Source organism: Nicotiana tabacum, chromosome 2 (assembly GCF_000715075.1).
Source record: "Nicotiana tabacum cultivar K326 chromosome 2, ASM71507v2, whole genome shotgun sequence".
NCBI lineage: Eukaryota > Viridiplantae > Streptophyta > Magnoliopsida > Solanales > Solanaceae > Nicotiana > Nicotiana tabacum.
Genome location: NC_134081.1, coordinates 28278960 through 28302185, shown reverse-complemented (window position 1 = coordinate 28302185; position 23226 = coordinate 28278960). Strand labels below are relative to the sequence as shown.

General features: G+C 38.3%; 1 pseudogene; it reads left to right on the top strand.

Moving 5' to 3' along the window:
• Positions 1-20280: 20280 nt before the first annotated feature.
• LOC107759627 (protein NRT1/ PTR FAMILY 8.1-like) lies at positions 20281-23026 on the top strand (annotated as a pseudogene).
• Positions 23027-23226: the final 200 nt, after the last annotated feature.

Below are 23226 nucleotides of genomic sequence, written 5' to 3'. Positions count from 1 at the left end.
GTTATCTCACTTGGTGCTTTGCTATTTTTGAATGATTATTATATTTTACTTTAATTGGGTTCTCAAATTAAACTTATTACCATATTTGATGTTTTACTTTACATGAAATTGTTATCACGCCTTACTTTAACAAATTCTATATTTAATTCATTAACTTATCTGATATTTTTCTTAATTTAAAGGCGTTATTTTACTTTACCTTATTGATTTCTAAATTAAACTCACTTGATACTCTATTTTTGTATAAATTGTACTTTATTTTAATTTATTTGTTTTCTAACATAAATTCATTATCTCATTTGACACCTTACTTTATTTAAGATTTTTATTATGACTTATTGTATTTAAATAAACCTCTCAAACATTTTATTTGGCATTCGATATGGATACAATGTACATGGTAGCATGTGGACTTTGTCGTGCGAAGGTGATTGATAACGTGGGCACGAGGTGCCATGCGTGTAAGATTCGATATTGTGGCTTATGATTTATGATTATGAGGTATGGTGTCTCGAGGTAATTCATGTTGTAAGAAGTCATACGTTGGGAATAATTAGATTACTTGAATTATTATTTGTTTTACTAATTTGAGTTCATTCATATTTCATCTGTGTTATGATTTCATCTGAGTTCATTCATACGTTGGACTTTGTCGTGCGAAGGTGATTGATAACGTGGGCACGAGGTGCCATGCGTGTAAGATTCGATATTGTGGCTTATGATTTATGATTATGAGGTATGGTGTCTCGAGGTAATTCATGTTGTAAGAAGTCATACGTTGGGAATAATTAGATTACTTGAATTATTATTTGTTTTACTAATTTGAGTTCATTCATATTTCATCTGTGTTATGATTATGTTGTTGCTTCATTACCCGTTCACTTCTTGTTGCCAGTTGTGTTTCTATTATTTCTCTGTTGGTTTTATATTAATAATCTTTACGTTGTTAGCCTTACATTGATGTTCTTTCCATTGCTAGCTTTATGTTAATATCTTGCACAGGTTTTATGTCTAGTGAGTATCTCGACTTACCTCGTCACTACTCCACTAAGGTTAGTCTTGATATTTATTGGGTACTGATGTGGTATACTCATGCTGCGCTTCTGTATATTTTTGTGCAGATCTAGGTACTTCTGATCGTGTTGGTTATTGAGAGTTGTGTCTGTGCGGCTGGAGACTTCAAGATATACCTGCTAGACATTCGCAGGCCTCAGGGTCACCTTCGGATATTATATTTATGGTTGTTTATCTTCATTTCAGAATAATATTGTATTTAGAAATTCTAGTGTATGTCGGTTGAGTTTATGACTCTGCACTATCGGTTCTAGGGACTGTATAACATTTGTTTAGTTTTTGTTATGTTATCTCATTTATCAATTTACGTTTTATATAGTTAAGATGGTTATCTCTATTAGATCTCCTCATGTGTTAGGTTTACCTAATCTTAGAGACTAGATACCATCATGATTCCTAAGGTGGAATTTTGGGCCGTGACAAATTGGTATCAGAGCTCTAGGTTCATAGGTGCTACAAGTCAAAAGCAAGTTTAGTAGAGTCTTGCTGATCGATACGGAAACATTTATTCTTATCTTTGATAGGCTACGAAACTATTAGGAAATTGCACTTCTTTCATTCCTTATCATGCGGCATTGATTCAGTTTGAAGCACATATCTTACATTTCATTACATCCACTCGTATACAATATTGCGCACTCGGTATCAGCTATGCACTGACGGTCTATGATGTTGTGGATGGGCTATGAGGGGCCATGGATTCTCGACCATTGTCTCGAGGTGTTGTCCAGACTGAGGATGCGGACATGTTGGTAGATCTTCAGTTGTTCAAGTGTGGGATGCAACAGATTCTTGTATCTGGTTGGTGAGTACGAGCTTGGGAAGATTTAATTAGTTGCCTAGTCGTCATGATCGTTGTAGGTCATGAGAGAATATTGATTCGAGGTTGGTCGATGGTATAAGAGGTTATGTGTTTTGTATGATACTTCTATTCAATGGAAAGTATATATTATTATTCAAGGCACTTGAGGAAAACGGGCTTGATCGTCACGAGGTTAGATATGCGCTTAGTAGATGATTTGGGGTATCTTATGATTGGTGCTACATGAGCTTATGGAGGCTGGTATAGTAGATCACCGGATGTTGTGTCCTATGGCTATGCGCCATGTGGGGGAGTCTGTTTTCGATGATCAAATTGCATGGTCACGTGTTATAGTAGTTTTGGTCTGAGATATATATGTGGTATGGGAGGATTTCCCCGAAATTTCATATGGCTAAGATCTGAGTTTTGCATGGGTTAGTGCTGAGACTTGCGGTATTTCTGTTCCATTGTTAATTCTACATTTTAGTATTTGAGAGGTTAGAGAAACAACCTCAGATTCACACAAGGCCTCTTCAGAGTGGGTATCTCGATTGCGACTTGAGATGGGTGTCTTCTACAGGCATGAGGAGTATGTTACGTGCTGTGATTATCTCCTGGATGGCAGCAAGTGGATGTTTTCTGGCTGATTGAGTAGGTATCCTGCTTTTGACTCGGGGTTGATAATGGGATTCTTATGTTTGCATATGATGGCATGACAAATGCAGTGCATCGTGTGGGATTGAGATTTGCATGCACAAGGTCGCGATTTAGTTTTAAAGAGAAGGTCATGAATTATTAGACACAGGGACTATCTCAGATGTTTAGATGAATGCTAGTACTCCTTGTTATTACCCGAGAAGGGTGCGCAGTTCAGAAGGCGCACTGTGTTTTGACTTACGGGTGCTTTATTCGTATTGCAGTACTCGTCTGGTTGATCGACTACTAATGTTCAAATTTTTCTATATGGCACGGAAGAATTATGAAAGTATTTCTCGCGGGATGATCGGGTTTGAGAGATGAGTTATTCATTCGAGTGGTGGAGGTGGGCTCGGTTATGGTGATTTATGTACTCTAGAGATTTAGAGACTGGGAGTTCTCGAAGGCAGATTGTTTCTTGCTGTGGACCGTGAAAGTATGGCCAGAGTTAGACAACGAATAGTATGTGTTATGGTTAGGTTATGGTGGACTTGTGAAGGGTTATTAATATGTTGGTGGATGATCGGAATGGATTTGGGGGCCCATTGGTAGGCTAATGAGGACATGTATTCTACATCTGGTCGAATTGTTGACTCACAACTGTTATTGTTGAGGGGTGTGTCATTTGGTTAGAGTTGAGCTTGTTCTTATTCTCATCTATTCTATGTGTTACTCTTCTATCCTACAATAGGTTGTGATCTCTTGTTTATTTTCACACATGATGTGTTTCTGTTAAGGCCTTGTGGTGAAATTTTAGCGAGATGGTTCTTGGGGTGTTGAATGGCTGATTGCGCCTTGATTATGGTCTTTCCCATTTGTGGTATATTGTGTATCAGTTTCTCCATGGCTATGGTCATGCACTTTGTGTGTTTGTAGTTGATGTGCGTATTGTTGTTGATTTTGAGCATTATGGCTCGAGGTATTTCATGTGGACCGATTTTTGGATTGGGTCATACACTGCAGCAGAGTTATGTTGGGATATGATCCATTCTGTTGATTTTGCGTGTTTTGGCTTGTAACGACCCGCTAGTTGTTTTGAGTATTTTAGCCTCATTCACCTATATATTGCCTCTTCTATGTTATATTATGGTTAGGTGACTTGCCGGGGTGGTTGGTTTTGGTTTCAAGTGAGTTTCGAAGTGAAATGGGACACTTAGTCCCAAACTTAGAAGCTTAAGTTGAAAAAGTTGACCGGAGTTTAACTTTTATATAGACGAATTCACAATGGAGTTTTGATGGTTCAGGTAGCTTCGTATGGTGATTTCGGACTTAGGAGCGTGTTCGGATATTGATTCGGAGGTCCATATGTCATTGTGGCTTGAATTGGCTAAAGTTAGAAACTGGAAGGTTTGGAAGATAGAAAAGTTTGACCGAGAGCTGACTTTATTAATATTGGGGTCGGATTCCACTTTCGGAAGTTGGAATAGGTCCATTGTGTCATTTATGACTTGTGTGTAAAATTTGAGGTCAATCGAAGTTGGTTTGGTATGAATCGACGTTAGTTTTGGAGGTTGGAGGTTTATGGTTTCAATAGGTTTGGATTAGGTTGCAATTCATATAACTGATATTGTTTGATTGATTTTAGGCCTTAAGTAGATTCGTTATATGTTTTTGAACTTGTTGGTATATTCGTAGGGGGTCCCGGGGGCCCAGGTGTGAATCAGACTGAAATCGGGATAATATTTGGACTTAGATGATTGCTGAAGCTGCTGAAGTTCTGGAGTCATCGCACCTGCGGTGGTCTTTTCCGCAGGTGCGAGAGGGCCATCCGCAGAAGCGGAATTGAGTGCGCTGGGGGAAGACCGCAGGTGCGGTCAGTATTCCGCAGAAGCGAGCTCGCAGAAGCAGAACCACTGAAGCGGTTTGTGACTGCAGAAGCGAAAAGGTTTTGGCTTAATGAGATGTCGCATCTGCGATGGATTTTCCGCAGGTGCGAAGCCGCAGATGTGGAATCACTAGGCTAAAAGGGGGCAAATCGAGGGTTTGTTCCCATTCTTCATCTTTTAAGTTAGAGACCTCGGTTTTGGAAGATTTTGAGAGAGATTTTCAAAGAGTTGATCGGGGTAAGTGATTTTAACTTGGATGTTATTATTATACATGAATCCATCATTATTTTTACCATTTAATTAGTGTTTTGAGGATTTAAAGGTCGATTTGTGATCGGAATTGAGTACTTTTAGCATGGTTGGAATCGTTATCGAATGGGTGTTCAAATTTTGTAAGCTTTATCGGGTTCCGAGATGCGGTCTCGGGGTTGAATTTTTGAGTTGACTTTTTATTTTTCTTTACAAATTGCAACATTATTATCCGAAATAGTTTCCTATGGTTTTTATATTTGGTATAAAGGTTTTTGGCTATATTTGAGCCGTTTGGAGTCGGATATTCGCATAAAAGGTTTACTAGCGGATTGAGTTAGCCCGTTTGAGGTAAGTATCTTGTCTAACTTTGTGTGGGGGGAATTATCCCTTAGGATTGGAGTTGTTTTGTGTCATTTGTGGTACGTAAAAACCGTGTACGCAAGGTGACGAGTAGGTACATGGGCTATATATGGTAATTGACCGGTTCAAGCTATGTAGATTCTTTTCATGCCTTTAATCGAGTTGTCATAACATGTTATATGCATCGCCGTTAATCCATTCTTACAGGCTTATTTGATATTGTTAAAACTTGTTCCATCTTTTACTTGTTATGTTCCCTTACATGCTTAGTTGAAGTTACTGTTTCCTTATTGCCTTGTTAATTATTTGACTGTTGAGCTTACTTGAAGTTGTTATTTTTAGGAATATCTTATTATTGAGTTTTGGTGTTGAAGTTGTAAAAGACGCGATCACATTGAGGAAAAGTTGTAAATTGTTGAAATACCATTTTGTTGAGCTATTCACTTTCAGTTGCTATTGTTGAGACCCTGGTATACATTGTGGTTAAGCCATGGCCTATTTATTGTTGAAACATTGTTATTGTTGATTCTTTTGGCAAGATGTAGTATTTGGGCACTTGAGGTGCGAGTTATGATATGTTGTGATATTGATACGCATATGGTGGTATAAGGATAGGGGTTGATACGCATGCAGTGAGATAAGGTGGGCCTGATACGCCTGTTGCTAGTAGGGGAACTACTTGAAGCCACGCGGTGTGATAAGGTGGGCTAAAACGCGGGTAGCTTTTTTGGAAAAATAATTTTCAAACCTAAATGTAATGCTCCCACGGTGATATAAGGAAAGGTTGTGGTTGAAATTGTGAAATGAGAAAACGAGACGGTACCTCGGACGTGATTCTTGTTATTATCTCTCCTTTTCCTCACTTGTTTTTGGTCCGCATTATTTCCTTGATGTGCTTATTATGTGATTCCTTTCTTGTTGCATTTACTACTTTACATCCAGTGTAGCTTATCTTGTTGTACTTCATTACTATATCATTTCATTGTTTCCATTATTGTACTGTACCATACCTTTTAAGCTTCTTTATTTATTCCTGTAGGTGTCTTGACCTGACCTCGTCTCTACTCTACCGAGGTTAGGCTTGATACTTACTAGGTACCGTTGTGGTGTACTCATACTATGCTTCTGGACATCTTTTTGTGCAGATCCAGGTACTTTATACCAGGCTAGGCATCCGAGAGTTGAGCTTTCGGATTGGAGACTTCAAGGTATACATGCCGGCGTTCACAGGCCTGGGAGTCACCCTCTGTCCTTGTTTCTTTTCTACTACTTTCTCTTTACTTAGACACTGATGTATTAAGGATTGGTTCAGTTATTCGTGTAGAGCTTATGACTCGGTCTCACCGAATTTTGGGTGTTATTGTCAGTTGTATTGTGGAGTCCGTTTATGATAGTTGGTTGGTTGAATTGGAAGTTTTATTATTATTCCATTAATTCTTCGTATATGTTAGGCTTACATAGTCATAGAGACTCGGTGCCATCACGACATCCTACGGAGAGAGATTGGGGTCATGACAAGTTGGTATCAGAGCTCTAAGTTCATAGGTGTTACGAGTCATAAATAGGTTTAGTAGAGTCTTGCGGACCGGTACGGAGACCTCTGTACTTATCTTTCAGAGGCTATGGAACTGTTAGAAAACTTCACTTCTTTGAGTCCTTCGTTATGTGAACTTTTTGACTTCGAAATTCTGAATCTTTGTCTTTCTATTCTCTCACAGATGGTGAGGACACACACCGCTAGATTCGATGATCTGACACCCGCACCCCCTGCTAGAGCCGTGAGAAGACGGGGTAGAGGCTGAGGAGGGGCACGTGGTGCAGCTAGAGCACCTGCTCGAGCTGCGACAGAGGATCCACCAGTAGATCCAGTGGGGGGCAGGCACCTGAGGCACTTATTTACACCCCTGCATTTCAGGAGACCCACGCGCAGTTCTTGAGTATGTTTGGTACTCTAGCTCAGACGGGGTTGATTCCACTTGTACCGGCCACTTCTCAGGCTGGGGGAGGAACTCAGACTCTCGCGGCTTGTACCTCAGAGCAGCGAGTCCATGCTGACCATATCCCAGAGGTTATACCTAGCTATAGAGGACGTATAGGGTTTTCTAGAGAAGTGCCATTGTATTCTCTACACCATGGGTATTGTGGAGACGAGTGGGGTTGCCTTCACTACATTCCAACTATCGGGACCAGCGTATCAGTAGTGGCTGGCTTACTGGGAGGGTATCCCAACCGATGCAGCTTCACTCACATGGGCTCAGTTGCTAGAGATGTTATTGAGAGAGTTTGTTCCCAGAGCCATCGGGATGCATGGCGTGCAGAGTTTGAGCAGTTGTGCTAGGGTATTATGACCGTGTCAGAGTATGATGTTAGATTCAACGAGTTGTCCAGACATACACGTGCCTTGGTTTCCACAGTCAGAGAGCGAGTCCGTCAATTTATCGAGGGGCTCAACTATGGTAGTAGATTCAGCATAGCTCAAGAGTTGGAGATAGAGACCCCATATCAGTAGGTGGTAGATATCGCACGGAGATTGGAGGGTATGCACGGCCGGGAGAGAGAGACAGGGAAGCCAGGAGGCCTCAAGGTTCTGGCACATATAGTGGTGCACGTGCTAGAGCTGCAGCCCATCATGGTAGAGGCTTTGTGAGACGTCCAGTTTATTCAGCACTTCCAGCTTGTAGTGGTACTCTAACCCCTTCCAAGTCTTAGGTTGCCCATTATGCACCGCCACTGTTAGTGCACCTCCTGCACGTTGTGCTTTCAGAGGTCAGTCCGGCCGACCAGGACCGATCCAGTTTCAGAAGCCACATCCTCTGAGAGCTTGTGTTGAGTGTGGTGATGCTCGTCATATGGTGAGAGACTGCCCAGACTCAGGAGGGGTTCACCTTCACCGACTATGCAAGCTCCACATATTCCACAAGGTCCCCAAACTTCTTAGGTCTTGGTTACTGCTCCAGTTGTTGTTCCACCTACACAACCAGCTAGGGGTGGAGGTCATGAGGATAGGGGTCGCCCTAGAAGGGAAGGCCAGGCTAGATGTTATGCTTTTCTGGGTAGGATGGAGGCGGTTGCATCAAATGCAGTTATCACACATATTATTCTAATTTTTCATAGAGATGCATCAGTCTTATTTGATCCAGGCTCCACTTAATCGTACGTATCATCTTACTTTGCTCTATATTTGGGTATATCTCGTGATTCTTTGAGTTTTCTTGTTTATTTGACAATGCCTGTTGGAGATTCTATTGTTGTTGATCGTGTGTAATGGTCGTGTTTAGTTGTTATTGGTGGTTTTGAGACAAGAGTTGATCTATTGTTGCTTAGCATGGTAGAGTTTGATGTTATCTTAGGCATGGACTCATTTTCTCCCTATCATGCTATTCTTGATTGTCACGCCAAGAAGGTGACTTTGGCTATGCCAGGTTTACCGCGGTTGGAGTGGAGGGTTACTCTGAATTATGTTCCTAGCATGGTTGTGTCCTTCCTTAAGGCACATCGGTTGTTTGATAAGGGGTGTGATGCATACCTAGCCTTTGTGAGAGATGTCAGTGTTGATACTCCTAAAGTTGAGTCAGTTCTAATAGTGAGAGACTATCCAGATATATTCTCGGCAGATCTTCTGTGCATGCCGCCCGATAGAGATATCGATTTTGGTATTGAATTGTTGTCGGGAACTTAGCATATTTCTATTCCACCATATCGTATGGCCCCAACGGAGTTGAAGGTGTTAAAGGAGCAGTTGCAAGAGTTGCTTGATATGTGTTTTATTTGGCCTAGTGTGTCACCTTGGGGTGCTCCGGTTCTATTTGTGAAAAATAAGGATAGTTATATGCGCATGTGTATTGATTATGTGCAGTTGAACAAAGTTACAGTGAAAAAGAGGTATCCATTATCGTGCATTTATGACTTATTTGATCAGCTATAGGGTGCCAGAGTGTTCTCAAAGATTGATTTGCGGACATTGTATCATCAGCTGAAGATTAAGGATCCGGATATCCCGAAGAATGCTTTCAGGACTCGGTATGGTCACTACGAGTTCCTCGCAATGTCATTTGGGCTGACAAACGCCCCAGCAGCATATATGCACCTGATGAACGGTGTGTTTCATTATTGTGTTTATTGACGACATCTTGGTGTACTCCCGCAGTCGAGAAGATAATGAGTAGCATTTGAGGAATGTACTCCAGACCTTGAGAGAAAAGAAGTTGTATGCAAAATTCTCAAAGTGTGAATTATGGCTTGATTCGGTGGCGTTTTTGGGTCATGTGGTATAGATCGAGGGGATCAAAGTGGATCCGAAAAAGATTGAAGCAGTGCAAAGTTGACCCAGACCGTCTTCAGCTACTGAGATCTAGAGTTTTCTTGGTTTTACCGGGTATTACCTCTGTTTCTTATAGGGTTTCTCGTCTATTGTTGCACCTATGACCAGATTGACCTAGAAGGGTGCTCCTTTCAGATGGTCTGAGGAGTGTGAGGTGAGCTTTCTAAAGCTCAAGACTGCTTTGACTACAGCCCCAATGTTGGTATTGCCTAGGGGTTCAGGGTCTTACAGTGTGTACTGTGTGTGATGCATCACGTGTTGGCCTTAGCTCGGTGTTGATGCAAGATGGTAGGGTGATTGCCAATGCATCTAGGCAACTGAAGGTGCATGAGAAGAATTATAATATCCACGACTTGGAGTTAGCAGCTATTATTCAGGCCTTATTTGGCGGCACTATTTGTACAGTGTCCCTTGTCAGGTCTATACCGACCACCAGAGTCTCCAGCATATGTTCAAACAGAAGGATCTTAACTTGCGGTAACGGCAATGATTAGAGTTGCTTAAGGGCTATGATATCACTATTCTATATCATCTCGGGAAGGCCAACATGGTGGCTGATGCCTTGAGTCGAAAGGAAGAGAGCTTGGACAGTTTAGCATATCTACCGGCAACAGAAAGGCCACTAGCCCTAGATGTTCAGGCCTTGGCCAACCAATTTGTTAGATTGAATGTTTTGAAGCATAGTCGGGATCTTGCTTGCATGGTTTCTCGGTCTTTTTTATATTATCGCATCAGAGAGTGTCAGTATGACGACCCCCATTTGGAGAGCAAGTCTTGCTTTGGTATTCACCTATGAAAGATGTGATGAGGTGCGGGAAGAAGGGCTAGTTTAGCCCTAGGTATATCGGACCTTTTGAGATCCTTGAGAGGATTGGTGAGGTGGCCTATAATCTTGCATTGCCACCTAGTCTATCTGCAGTTCATCCGGTGTTCCCTGTTTTCATGCTGCAGAAGTATCACGTTGATCCATCCCATGTTTTAGATTTCAGCTCATTCCAATTAGACAAGGATTTGTCTTATATTGAGGAGCCGGTAACCATCTTGGACATGCAGGTCCGAAAGTTGACGTCAAAGAGCATTGCTTCAGTAAAGGTTCAGTGGAGAGGTCAACCAATCGAAGAGGCGACTTGGGAGACCGAGCATGTTATGCGTAGCCATTCTCCTCATATTTTCGTCACGTCAGGTATGTCTCTATACTCGTTTGAGGATGAACGTTTGTTTTAAGAGGGGGAGGATGTAACAATCCGGTCGGTCATTTTGAGTATTTTAGACATGTTCCCCTATTTATTACCTCCTCTATATTATATTGTGGTTAGGTGACTTTTCGGGGTGGTTAGTTTTGGTTTTGGGTGAGTTTTGGAGTGAAATGGGACACTTAGTCCCAAAGTTAAAAGCTTAAGTTGAAAGAGTTGACCGTAGTTTGACTTTTATGTAGATGACTTTGGAATGAAGCTTTGACGGTTCCGGTAAGTTCGTGCGGTGATTTTTCACTTAAGAGCGTGTTCGGATATTGATTTAGAGGTCCATAGGTCGTTTTGGCTTGAATTGGCAAAAGTTAGAAAGTTGAAGATTTGGAAGATTGAGAAGTTTGATGGATAGTTTAATTTATTGATATCGGGGTAAGATTCCTGTTCTAGAAGTTGGAATAGGTCTGTTGTCTAATTTATGACTTGTTTGCAAAATTTGTGGTCAATCGAAGTTGGTTTGGTATGAATCGGCGTTAGTTTTTGAGGTTGGAGATTCATGGTTTCAATAGGTTTGGATTGGGTTGCGATTCGTAGAATCGATGTTGTTTGATATGATTTTATGCCTTGAGTAGGTTCGTTATGTGTTTTGTACCTTTTTGGTATATTCGGACGGGGTCTCGGGGGCTTCGGGTGTGAATCGGATTGAAATCGGCATCATTTTTGGACTTAGATAATTGCTGAAGCTGTTGAAGTTCTGGTGTCATCGCACTTGCGGCGGGATTGGCCGCATGTGCAGACACGCAGGTGCGAGAGGGCCATCACAGAAGCAAAATTGAGTGGGTTGGGGGAGGACCGCAGGATTAGTTAGTATTCCGCAGAAGCGGGCTCGTAGAAGCGAGCCACTGCCCGCAGAAGCAGGCTCGTAGAAGCGAGCCACTGCCCGCAAAAGCGGAATCGCAGAAGCGATTTGTGACCACAAAAGTGAAAAGGTTCTGGCTTAATGAGAAGTCGCACCTGCGTTGGATTTTCCGGAGGTGCGGAGCCGCAAATGCGGAATCACTAGGCTAAAAGGGGGCAGATCGAGGGTTTTTTCCCATTCTTCATCTTTTGAGTTAGAGACCTCGGTTTTGGACGCTTTTAAGAGAGATTTTCAAGGAATTGATTAGGGTAAGTGATTTTAACTCGGATTTGATTATTATACATGAATTCATCATTGTTTTTACTATTTAATTAATATTTTGAGTTGGAAAAATTGAGGAAATTTATGGAAACTTCTTAGACTATATTTTGAGGATTTGAAGGTCGATTTGAGGTCGGAATTGAGTACTTTTAGCATGGTTGGACTCCTTATTGAATGGGTGTTCGGATTTTGTAAGATTGGTAGGGTTCCAAGACGCGAGTCGGGGGTAGACGTTTTGAGTTGACTTTTTGTTTTTCTTTAAAGATTGCAACTTTATTATCCAGAATAGTTTCCTATGGTTTTTATTTATGGTATAAAGTTAGTTTCACTAAAATAGAGCCGTTCAGAGTCGGTTATTCGTAGAAAAGGCTTACTAGTAGATTGAGTTAGTTTGTTTGAGGTAAGTCTCTTACCTAACTTTTTGTGGGGGAATAACCCCTTAGGATTGGAGTTGTTTTGTGTCATTTGTGGTATGTGAAATCCGTGTACGCAAGGTGATGAGTGGGTATACAGGCTATATGTAGTAGTTGATCGGTTCAAGCTCTGTAGATTCTTTTCATGCCTTTAATCGAATATTCATAACATTTTATAACCATCACCGTTAATCCATCCTTACATGCTTATTTGACATTGTTAATACTTGTTTCATCTCTTACTTGTTATGTGCCCTTACATGCTTAGTTGAAGTTATTGTTTCCTTATTCCCTTGTTAATTATTTGACTGTTGAGTTACCTTACTTGAATTTGTTATTTCTGGGAATATCCTATTGTTGAGTTTTGGTGTTGAAGTTGTAAAAGTCGTGATCACATTGAGGCAAAGTTGTAAATTGTGGAAATACATTTTGTTGAGGTATTCACTTTCAGTTGTTATTGTTGAGACCCAGGTATACATTGTGGTTGAGCCATGGGCTATTTATTGTTGAAACATTGTTATTGTTGATTCTTTTAGCAAGTTGTGGTATTTGGGTACTTGAGGTGTGAGTTGTGATATGTTGTGATATTGATATACATGCGGTGGTATAAAGATAGGGGTTGATATGCATGTGGTGAGATAAGGTGGGCTTGATACGCGTGTTGCTAGTAGGGGAACTACTCGAAGTCACGCGGTGTGATAAGGTGGGCTAAAATGTGGGTAGCTATTTCGGGAAAATTATTTTCAAAACTAAATGTGATGCTCCCGCGGTTATATAAGGAAATATTGTGGTTGAAATTGTGAAATGAGACTACGAGGCGGTACCTCGGACATGATTCTTGTTGTTATCTCTCATTTTCCGCACTTGTTTTATGTCCGCACTATTTCCTTGATGTTCTTATTATGTGATCCGTTTCTCGTTTCATTTACCTCTTTACATTCAGTGTAGCTTATCTTGTTGTGCTTTTTTACTGTATCATTTCCTTGTTTCCATTATTTTACTGTACCATACATGTTCAGCTTCTTGATTTATTCATGTTGGTGTCTTGACCTGAACTCGTCACTACTCTACCGAGGTTAGGATTGATACTTAGTGGGTACCAATGTGGTATACTCATACTATGCTTCTACACATCTTTTTGTGTTGATCCAGGTACTTTATACCAGGCTAGGCATCCGTGAGTTAAGCTTTCGGATCGGCGACTTTGAGGTTTACCTGCCGACGTTTGCAGGCCTCGGTGTCACTCTCTGTCCTTAGTTCTTTTCTACTGCTTACACTTTACTTAGACATTGATGTACTAGGGATTGGTTGAGTTATTCGTGTAGAGCTTATGATTCGATCTCACCAGATTTTGGGTGTAATTATCAATTGTATTGTGGAGTCCTTTTATGATAGCTGGTTGGTTTAATTGGAAGTTTTATTATTATTCCGTTAATTCATCATGTATGTTAGGCTTACCTAGTCTTAGAGACTAGATGCCATCACGACATCCTACGGAGGGAGATTGGGGTCATAACATGGCTCTCCTTTGTGTGATGGGTTCATAGCATTGCTCATGTGGTGGTACTTGTTGAGCTTGCAGGACGGTTCTATCATTTGATTCTCTTTTCGTCCTTGGGAACACTGAAGTTGTTGCTTGTATGGTGCACAAATTGCATGGCTTACGGCTTTAGGTAGTATTGGTGTGGCATGTTGTTAGAGCATCTTGTACTGGATGTGATGAGGTTATTTGACCTGAAATCAGTGTTATCAGACTTAATTAAGGTATGTTGGAAGGATAATGTCACCAGTCAGCTTAGATTTCGTCTAAGGTTCTTATCGGGCAAGAGAGCTCCACGACTTGTTAATCTGATGAGTGGATATGAGTCTATGCATGTTTCCTCCATCATTGACAGTGTACGAAGGTTTAGAATAAGGTTTTATTTGATATGAGTTTTGTTACCGGTACCGGGCTTGTCATTGAGCATCTATTATGATCGGAAACTACCGCTATGAGTATCATAGTTATGTGATATATCATGAGATTACATTCTGGGTTAAGTACTACGACTTGATTTGTCTTGTTCAGACTTACACATCGTATAGATGTGAGAATTGGGTCTTGTAATGGATTCCGGATATTGGAAATTTGACTCTAAGGTTTATGGGTTAAGGTTGCATTAAGGATCTTCATCTAGTTGTGTTGTCGGACTTATATAGGTTGAGGTGATGTGGGATAAGTCTTGGGTATGTGTATGGCAAGTTTATTCAGCGATTTGATGGCTTTGGAATGACTCATGGCACGTTAAAGGACGAACGTATATTTAAGTGGGGGGAGAATGTAATGACCCGACCAGCCACTTTGAGCTTTAGCATTCCATTCTGTGGTTTGACTTTGAGTAGCTTCATATTACGTATTAAAACTTGTGTGTATGGTTGGTTTCGGTTTTTGAATGATTCGGGATTGATTTGGAAGAATGATTCTCGTTTTAGAAGCTCTGAATTGGAAAAGTTTATCAAGGTTTGACTTTTTGATAAATGGACTTGGAATCGGGTTTTGATTATTCCGATAGGTTCGTATGATGATTTTGGACTTGTACGTATGTTCGGATTTGGTTTTGGAGGTTTCTAGAATAATTCAATACTATTTGTCGAAAGTTGGCAATTTAAAAAACTTACGAGTTCGTAAGTTTGACCAAGAGTTTACTTTGATTTTGTTGGACTCCAGTTGGTGTTTCGAGAATTTGGATAGGCCTATATAGTTGAATTAACTTTTATGCAAAGTTTAAAAGTAATTCGAAGTGTTTAAGTATGAGTCGGACACTCTTTTGAAAGAATGAAGATTTTAACAACTTAAGAGAAATTATATTCATTTTGAGCCTCGATTCTTTATTGTGATGTTCCTGTGGGTGTTTCGAGGCTTTGGATAAGTTTGGATGATGTATTTGTACTTGTTGGTATGACTGGATGGGGTCCCGGGGGGCTTGGGTGTATTTTGGATCATTGGTTGAGAAATAAGTTAAGTTAAGAATTTGAAGTTTGACCATAGTCAACATCAGGTTAAGATTACCTATTTTCGGTGTTTTGAGTGAGTGAGCAGGTTCGTAGCGTATGTTATGAGTGAATTGTATATATGATTTGTGTCCAGGAGGTTCCGAATGAGGTTTGGGTGCTAAAATGAATATTTTCTTATTAATGGTTTTTTTCCTTATGTAATTAATTACAAAAATGCTATTTATGTCCCAAAAATTTTCATATTTCTTTTAAAAATTCAAAACATTATATCTCTCTCATTTTAAGGCCAAATTGGGTGGCTATCTTGGGTGTAATCTTACAAGGATCATGTTGAGCTTATCAAACGTGAGCTTCGGGATCATCTAGGACCTGATTCGATCTGGGACAACTGCTGCATTCTTTCTTATTTCGAAATTTAGTTACTCTTTCTCACAAGGTTTTGGAGCTAGGTTTTGGGAGATTTTGGAGGGAATTTTTACTACTTGGATTGGAGTAAGTATTTTTGACTTGGATTTATTATTATTTTATAATTCCAACCACGGTTTTAGTGTTTGATTAATGATTTGAATTGGAGAAATTGGAAATTTTAGTAAAAACATTCTAAAACATAAATTGATAGTTTAAAGGCTGATTTGAGGTCGGAATTGAATGACTTTTGTATGGTTGGACTCGTATTGGAATGGGTGTTCGAAATTTGTAGGTTCTCAGGTGCGAGCCCGGTGTTGACTTTTTGATTTTAGTTAAAGATCGAATATTTATTATCCGAAATTATTTCCTATGGCTTTTATTTATGATATTAAGTTATATTCGAGCCGTCCGGAAGTGGATTTGCATGTAAAGGGCTTATTAGTAAATTGATTTAACTTGTTTGAGGTAAGAATCTTACCTAACTTTGTATTGGGGGAACTACCCCTTAGGATTTGGGTTGTTTGTATTAACTGAATTAGGTGGGAGACGTGTACACGAGGTGATGAGTGTGTACACAGGATCATGTGTGGTATTTTGACCGGTTTAGACTCTTAGGCTTCTTTCATTCATTTAATTAAAATTGTAATCTCATGTTATACCTTCCATTGTTTAGTTTACTCTTACATGCCTTGTTTGGCGTTGTTAGTACATGTTCTATCTTTTATTGTCAAATTTGCTCCTATATGACTTAATTAAAGATATTACCTCTTTTATTGTCATGTTATCTACTTTACTGCCGAGTTATTCTTATTTGGAGTTGTTATTACAAGAAGTCTCTTCGTGTTGAGTTATTCTCATGCACTTGGACGTAGTTACCATTTCATACTATCTCTTTCATTGTTAAGCTTATGTTATACATTTGGATTGGAAATTGTCATTTCGTAGGAATACCATCATTTTGAGTTATTGAAGTTGAAGTCATGAAAGCTATTAGCACATTGAGGTTGAGGTTGTTGATTATTGAGATATCTTTCCTTGTTGAGTATTTCTCATTCATTTATTTATTTTGAGATTCTTGTATACATTGTGGATGAGTCGTGGGCTATGTGTTATGGTAACATTGATATTGTTGATTTTGGCAAGTTGTGGTATATGGGCACGTGTGGTGCGAGATGTTATTATGTTGTGATATTTATGCACATGCGGCTGTAAAAGGATAGGGGTTAATGTGCATGTGACGATATAAGGTAGGATTTATGTGCGTGTTGCTAGTAAGGGAATTACTTGAAGACACACGGTGACATAAGGGGGCTAAAGCGCGTGTAGCTATTTCGAAAAAAATATTTTCAAAAAAATAAGTGTAAGCCTCATGCGGCGATATAAGGAAAGATTGTGATTGTGATTTGTGAAATGTGAATATGATGTGTGGTAGCTCAGTGTGAATTTGTTGTACATTCTACATTTGAAAGGCTTGTTGATATGAATAGTTATGGTTGTTCCTTAAATCATCTCACTTGTATTTTGATTGTATTTAGTTATCTGTTGTTATTTTTGTGTGGGGACGATTGTGACTTCTTATATGAGTCATTCTACGTGATTTGTTGTGTTGCTTTAATGTGTCAACATGTGCCTCCGTATTACTTGGTGAATTGAGTTTCTAGATGAATTTGCTTGTGTGGGGTCAGTATCTCATATGTTGAGTTGTTGGTAACATAATGGTTTTAAATAAAAAAATTATTAACATGCTTTATTTTATGTGACTCTTAAGTTAGAACTCGTTATCTCACTCAGTGCTTTGCTATTTTTAAATGATTATTACATTTTACTTTAATTGGGTTCTCAAATTAAACTCATTACCTTATTTGATGTTTTACTTTACATGAAATTATTATCACACCTTACTTTAATAAAATTTATATTTAATTCGTTAACTTATCTGATATTTTTCTTAATCTGAAGACGCTATTTTACTTTACCTTATTGATTTCTAAATTAAACACATTTGAACTCTATTTTATATAAATTGTACTTTATTTTACTTTTTTATTATGCCTTATTGTATTTAAATAAATCTTTCGTACATTTTATTTGGCATTCGATACGGATACAATATACATGGTAGCACATGGACTTTGTCGTGAGAAGGTGATTGATAACGTGGGCACGAGGTACCATGCGTGTAAGATTCGAAATTGTGGCTTATGATTTGTGGTTACGAGGTGTGGTGTCTTGGGGTAATTCTTATTGTAAGTCATGCGTTGGGAACAATTTGATTACTTGAATTGTCATATGTTTTTCTAATTTGAGTTCATTCATATTTCATTGTGTTTTGATTATATTGCTGCTTCATTACCCGTTTATTTCTGTTTGCCAATTGTGTTTCTATTATTTCTCTGTTGGTTTTATATTAATAACCTTTATGTTGTTAGCCTTACATTGACGTTCTTTCCATTGCTAGCTCTATGTTGATATCATGCACAAGTTTTATGTCTAGTGAGTGTCTCAACTTACCTCGTAACTACTCCACTGAGGTTAGTCTTGATACTTATTGGGTACCGTTGTGATATACTCATGCTATGCTTCTGCATATTTTTATTCAAATCCAGGCCCTTCTGATCGTGTTGGTTATTGAGAGTTGTGTCTGCGCGACTGGAGACTTCAAGATATACCTGCTTGACGTTTGCAGGTCTCGGAGTCATTGATGTTTATCTTCATTTCAGAAAATTATTGTATTTAGAAATTCTAGTGTATGTCGGTAGAGTTTATGACTCTATACTATCGGTTCTGAGGATTGTATAATATTTGTTCGGTTTTAATTACGCTATCTCATTTATCAGTTTAAGTTTTATATAGTTAAGATGATTATCTCTGATAGATCTTCTCATGTGTTAGACTTACCTAATTTTAGAGATTAGGTGCCATTACGATTTCTAAGGTAGGATTTTGGATCGCGACAGTGATTGATTAAAATCACATAGAAATTCACATCATTGAATGTACAGTGAGTCGTCATTTTTGCATTTTTAGCAACAAGCTTAGTCGTGAGATCTTCAATTGGATTAGCTTTCATTCCTAGGATAGTCAATATCGTTGAAATAGTAATCAACATTCCTAGCCTTGGATTTGCTATAGATTTACTTTTTTAAAACTAACCTTTTATAAAAGATTCTGGGAAAGAAAAAGTTATGTATCTGACTTAGTTTTCGAAAAGAAAAACTTCTAGGAAATCTTTTACCAGGAAAACAATTTGGAGTGAACTTAAGTATAATACTTTTTTTGTAAGACATAAAATAAAATTTTCTTTTTTTAAAGTAAAATATTTATTATTGATGGGTGGAATCCGGGTTAAAAACGGAAATGCAGATGTGGGGATACATGGGGTGACAACTATACTCCTATATAGAAGTGCATATCTTCATTGTAACAACAGCTCCTACTTCTCCAAAAGCAAAATAATAGTTATTGAATTTAACAGCTTGTTTGTATGTTTGTTACTCATTGTATCGTATTATATTGTTATCATAAAATAATGTTTGTTTTGATTGTATTGTATTGTTAAATTTATTATTTCAGAATAATGAAAAGTCTCATTTTACAAAATAACAAAATCATTGTGGTGGGATTGTTTCCTATTTTTCTTTCCAATTATATCCGTACATATTAATCCATAATTATATTTTACTCCACCCCAATTACCGTACTTTTATGTTTCGTTTGCCGTCGTCCAAAAACAAGGTTCGATCTCACTGTTCTTGCCAAGAAGAACTCCAATATTATTAATCCTCAAAGTCAATTTTGAACTTCTTCTATCTGCTGCTGCCTAGTAGACAATGTTTAATTTCATTTAGTTCTTTTATTTCTTACTAATGTTTTGACTTTTTGGTCTCATCTTGAACTTTAGTTTTCTGGGGTCTTTTCAAGAATAATAGTCTAAATAATATTAGTAGCTTGTTTCGTTAATTTTGTTAGAATTTATATGAATTTAATTGATTCATATATTTACAAGACATAATTGGTGAGAAATTAGTATAAGGAGATTTACTGAAATAATTTTTATGAGTAATTCTTAAAAATTTATAATATTTAAAACAATTGAGGTTATTTTAGTAAACTCATAATAGCAAGCGATACAATCTATCCAAATGTTGTATCCATAAAATGATACAATATAATACAATACAGTACAAAACGATGAGTAACGATGATCCAAATAGAGGGTAAGAGAAAGGGAAAGAGAAAGAAACTAAACTCTTTGTTTGTCGTTTCATAAATTCAATAAATGGAGCATTTGTCGTCGATGAAGCCAATAGGAGTTAACAAACAGTAATTATTTATGAACGTCTATTTTGCTTTTCTGCTCTGGCGAGATTTGTTTTCCTTTTTCGGATGTTCATAAGTTTATTTGTTTGCTAAGTTTAGTTCCTTTTTTTTTATTTACTAGTAAAACATAGAGAGATTTTAGGACTCATAATGAAAGTACTACATGATTAATATTGTAGACTCTACAAGTTGTGGGCAAAGTTCGGTTAACTCGTGAAGATACAAGGCAATCAATTCGAGATTCTAATGGAATTTACTTACTTCATTTTAGTATTTCTAAAATCTGATAGGTTCAATAAATAAAATTGGCAAATATGACTACCACTTTGTGCATTTATGAGAATTAGAAATAAGAAGAACACAAAAATAGAACAAAATGGTTGCTGAATTTACGAGGAGAGTTTACTCCTTTTCTTTGTTTGACTTTTTTCTATTGTTTGATAGCACAAGAAAAGCAGATGTAAAAACATGAGCCATTAATTCTCCAACAAACTAAGATAACCTTTTTCAAGATGTATCTAGCCATTTTACTGGCCGATAGACAAAGCTAATGAGTTTGGTACATCCAAAACTAAATTGCACCTATGCTGCCAACAATAACTTTATCTTTGATTATGTGAATGAACTTTAGAATATAGTGTTTTAGATTTCTGAGATATTCTATCCAAGGAAAGAAAGGGTGGAGCCATAGCTCAATCTTTTGGCTCCCTCTTAATTGATTTTAACGACGTGTTTCAGATAATTATTGGAGTGACGAAAACCACATCAAGAAAGCATTGTTTTTCTTCTTTGTTAGGCCATGGCAGAAGAAGATATCTATACCAAGGATGGAACTGTGGATTATCGGAATAAGCCTGCAAATAAGAAGAAAACAGGAACTTGGAAGGCTTGCCCTTACATACTTGGTAAACATAGTAATCTTTATCATCATATATATTCTCTGTTCTAATACCATAGTTATTGATTTTAAAATATTGTTAATACTTGACAGGGAATGAATGCTCTGAAAGATTGGCATATTATGGGATGAGTACCAATCTTGTCCTTTATTTTAAGAATCAACTAAATCAGCATAACACAACTGCTTCAAAAAATCAATCAAATTGGTCAGGGACATGCTATGTCATGCCTTTGCTCGGAGCATTTCTTGCTGATTCTTATCTTGGAAGATACTGGACTATTGCCATATTCTCTATTATCTATGTTTGTGTGAGTTTATTTGGCTGTTGGCTCTTTGTTGTTTTTCTAGGCTTTCATTATTATATTCGGTTTAGAGAAGTATACCATCTATAAATCTAATATTTTATTTTGTAATTTCTTAACTAATTTTTCTTATCATTCAAAGGGGATGACATTGTTGACAATTTCGGCATCAGTGCCAGGGCTTAAGCCAACTTGCTATGAAAAAGATAAATGTCATGCGACCGACGGTCAAACTTCTGTATTCTTTATTGCACTCTACTTAGTAGCACTGGGAACTGGAGGGATCAAGCCATGTGTCTCATCCTATGGAGCAGACCAGTTCGATGATGCTGATCCTATTGAGAGAAACCACAAGAATTCCTTCTTTAATTGGTTCTACTTCTCCATCAATGTTGGGGCTCTCGTTGCTTCTTCATTGATAGTCTGGATACAACAAGACATTGGCTGGGGATGGGGGTTTGGTGTTCCTGCTGTGGCCATGGCACTTGCTGTTGTATCTTTCTTTTCAGGCACCCGGCTATATCGATACCAAAAGCCTGGAGGCAGCCCTTTGACGCGTATATGCCAGGTTGTTGTGGCTTCTTTTAGAAAATACCGACTTGCATTGCCTGCTGAAAAATCTCTGCTACATGAGACTGCAGACGAAGCTGAATCTGCCATCAAAGGGAGTCGCAAACTTGCTCATACAAATGAGTTGAGGTATGCTTGTGAATTATGAAATCTTCAGAAGCAACATAAAGATTAACTTACTAACTATGACATCCAAAGGGCTCATGATCTAGTCATGGATACCTTATAGGATCATCCTCGATGCTATATGGGTGTAATTATATCTAGTTTGAAACTGATTAAACTTTCATGATACTTATCGCATTAAGTTTTATGAGATCTTTAACTTGGATGTTTGTTACTCTGCAGTTTTTTCGACAAAGCTGCTGTGAAGCTAGAGTCAGATGAGAATAGAGGTTCAATAAACAATTGGAGGCTTTGCACAGTAACACAAGTTGAGGAGCTCAAGTCTGTTATCAAGTTGCTACCTATTTGGGCTACTGGAATTATCTTCAGCACAGTGCATAACCAATTGAGTAATATGTTTGTGCTGCAAGCTACATACATGGATACACATTTAGGAAAATTTAGAATTCCTGAGGCTTCACTTTCTGTTTTTGACACCATGGCTGTGATTCTCTGGGTTCCTATCTATGATAGACTGCTTATCCCGTTTGTTCGAAAGTTTACAGGTCACAAAAATGGCTTGACTCAACTTCAACGGATGGGGACTGGGCTCGTCATATCAGTCTTTGCAATGGTATCTGCAGCCATTGTAGAGGTAGTTAGGCTGGGCATAGTAAGAAGGCACAATTACTATAACACCACCAATGTGCCAATGTCAGTATTTTGGCAAATTCCCCAATATATGATAGTTGGTTGTGCTGAAGTTTTCACATTTATCGGTCAGTTGGAGTTTCTATGATCAAGCACCTGATTCAATGAGGAGCTTGTGCGCTGCTCTCTCTCTCACGACCACTGCACTTGGAAGTTATGTGAGCTCGTTCTTAGTGACCATTGTCACAGATATTAGCACAAGGAATGGAAAGCCAGGATGGATAGCGGACAATCAAAATCGCGGCAAGCTGCATTACTTCTTCTTGTTGTTGGCCATTTTAAGTGTCTTAAACTTCTTTGCTTTTCTTGCGGTTGCAAAAAGGTACAAGTATAAGAAGGCTATCAACAAGGACTCTGTTGCAATGGTGCCTGTTGATGATAAGTAAGCTAGTTTCATGATTTCTGGTGTTTAAACTTCCCTTCTGCTTTTCTAAAATTTGAACATTTCAGACGTACAAGTTTGTGGCATAGACGTACAGACCTGTATCATTTATAGATCAAACATGTTCTTAAAGTTTATCTCGTGGATACATTGATTTTCTTTTTAATTTATTCCATGTGGTAATAGTACCTTATTGGATAATAATACTCCCTCCGTTCCAAATAGATTGAAGCTATTTAGTTATTAGTTTGTTTTAAAAAGATTGACACTTTTCAATATTTCCTTAATATGAAGCATATTTATAGCCATACAAATAATATGGCAGATTTAAGACCACCACAAGTTTCAAAAGTTTTACAGCCACATAAATGTTATGGCTTATTTAAGACCATATATTTCAAAAGTCTTCCATTTATACAAGC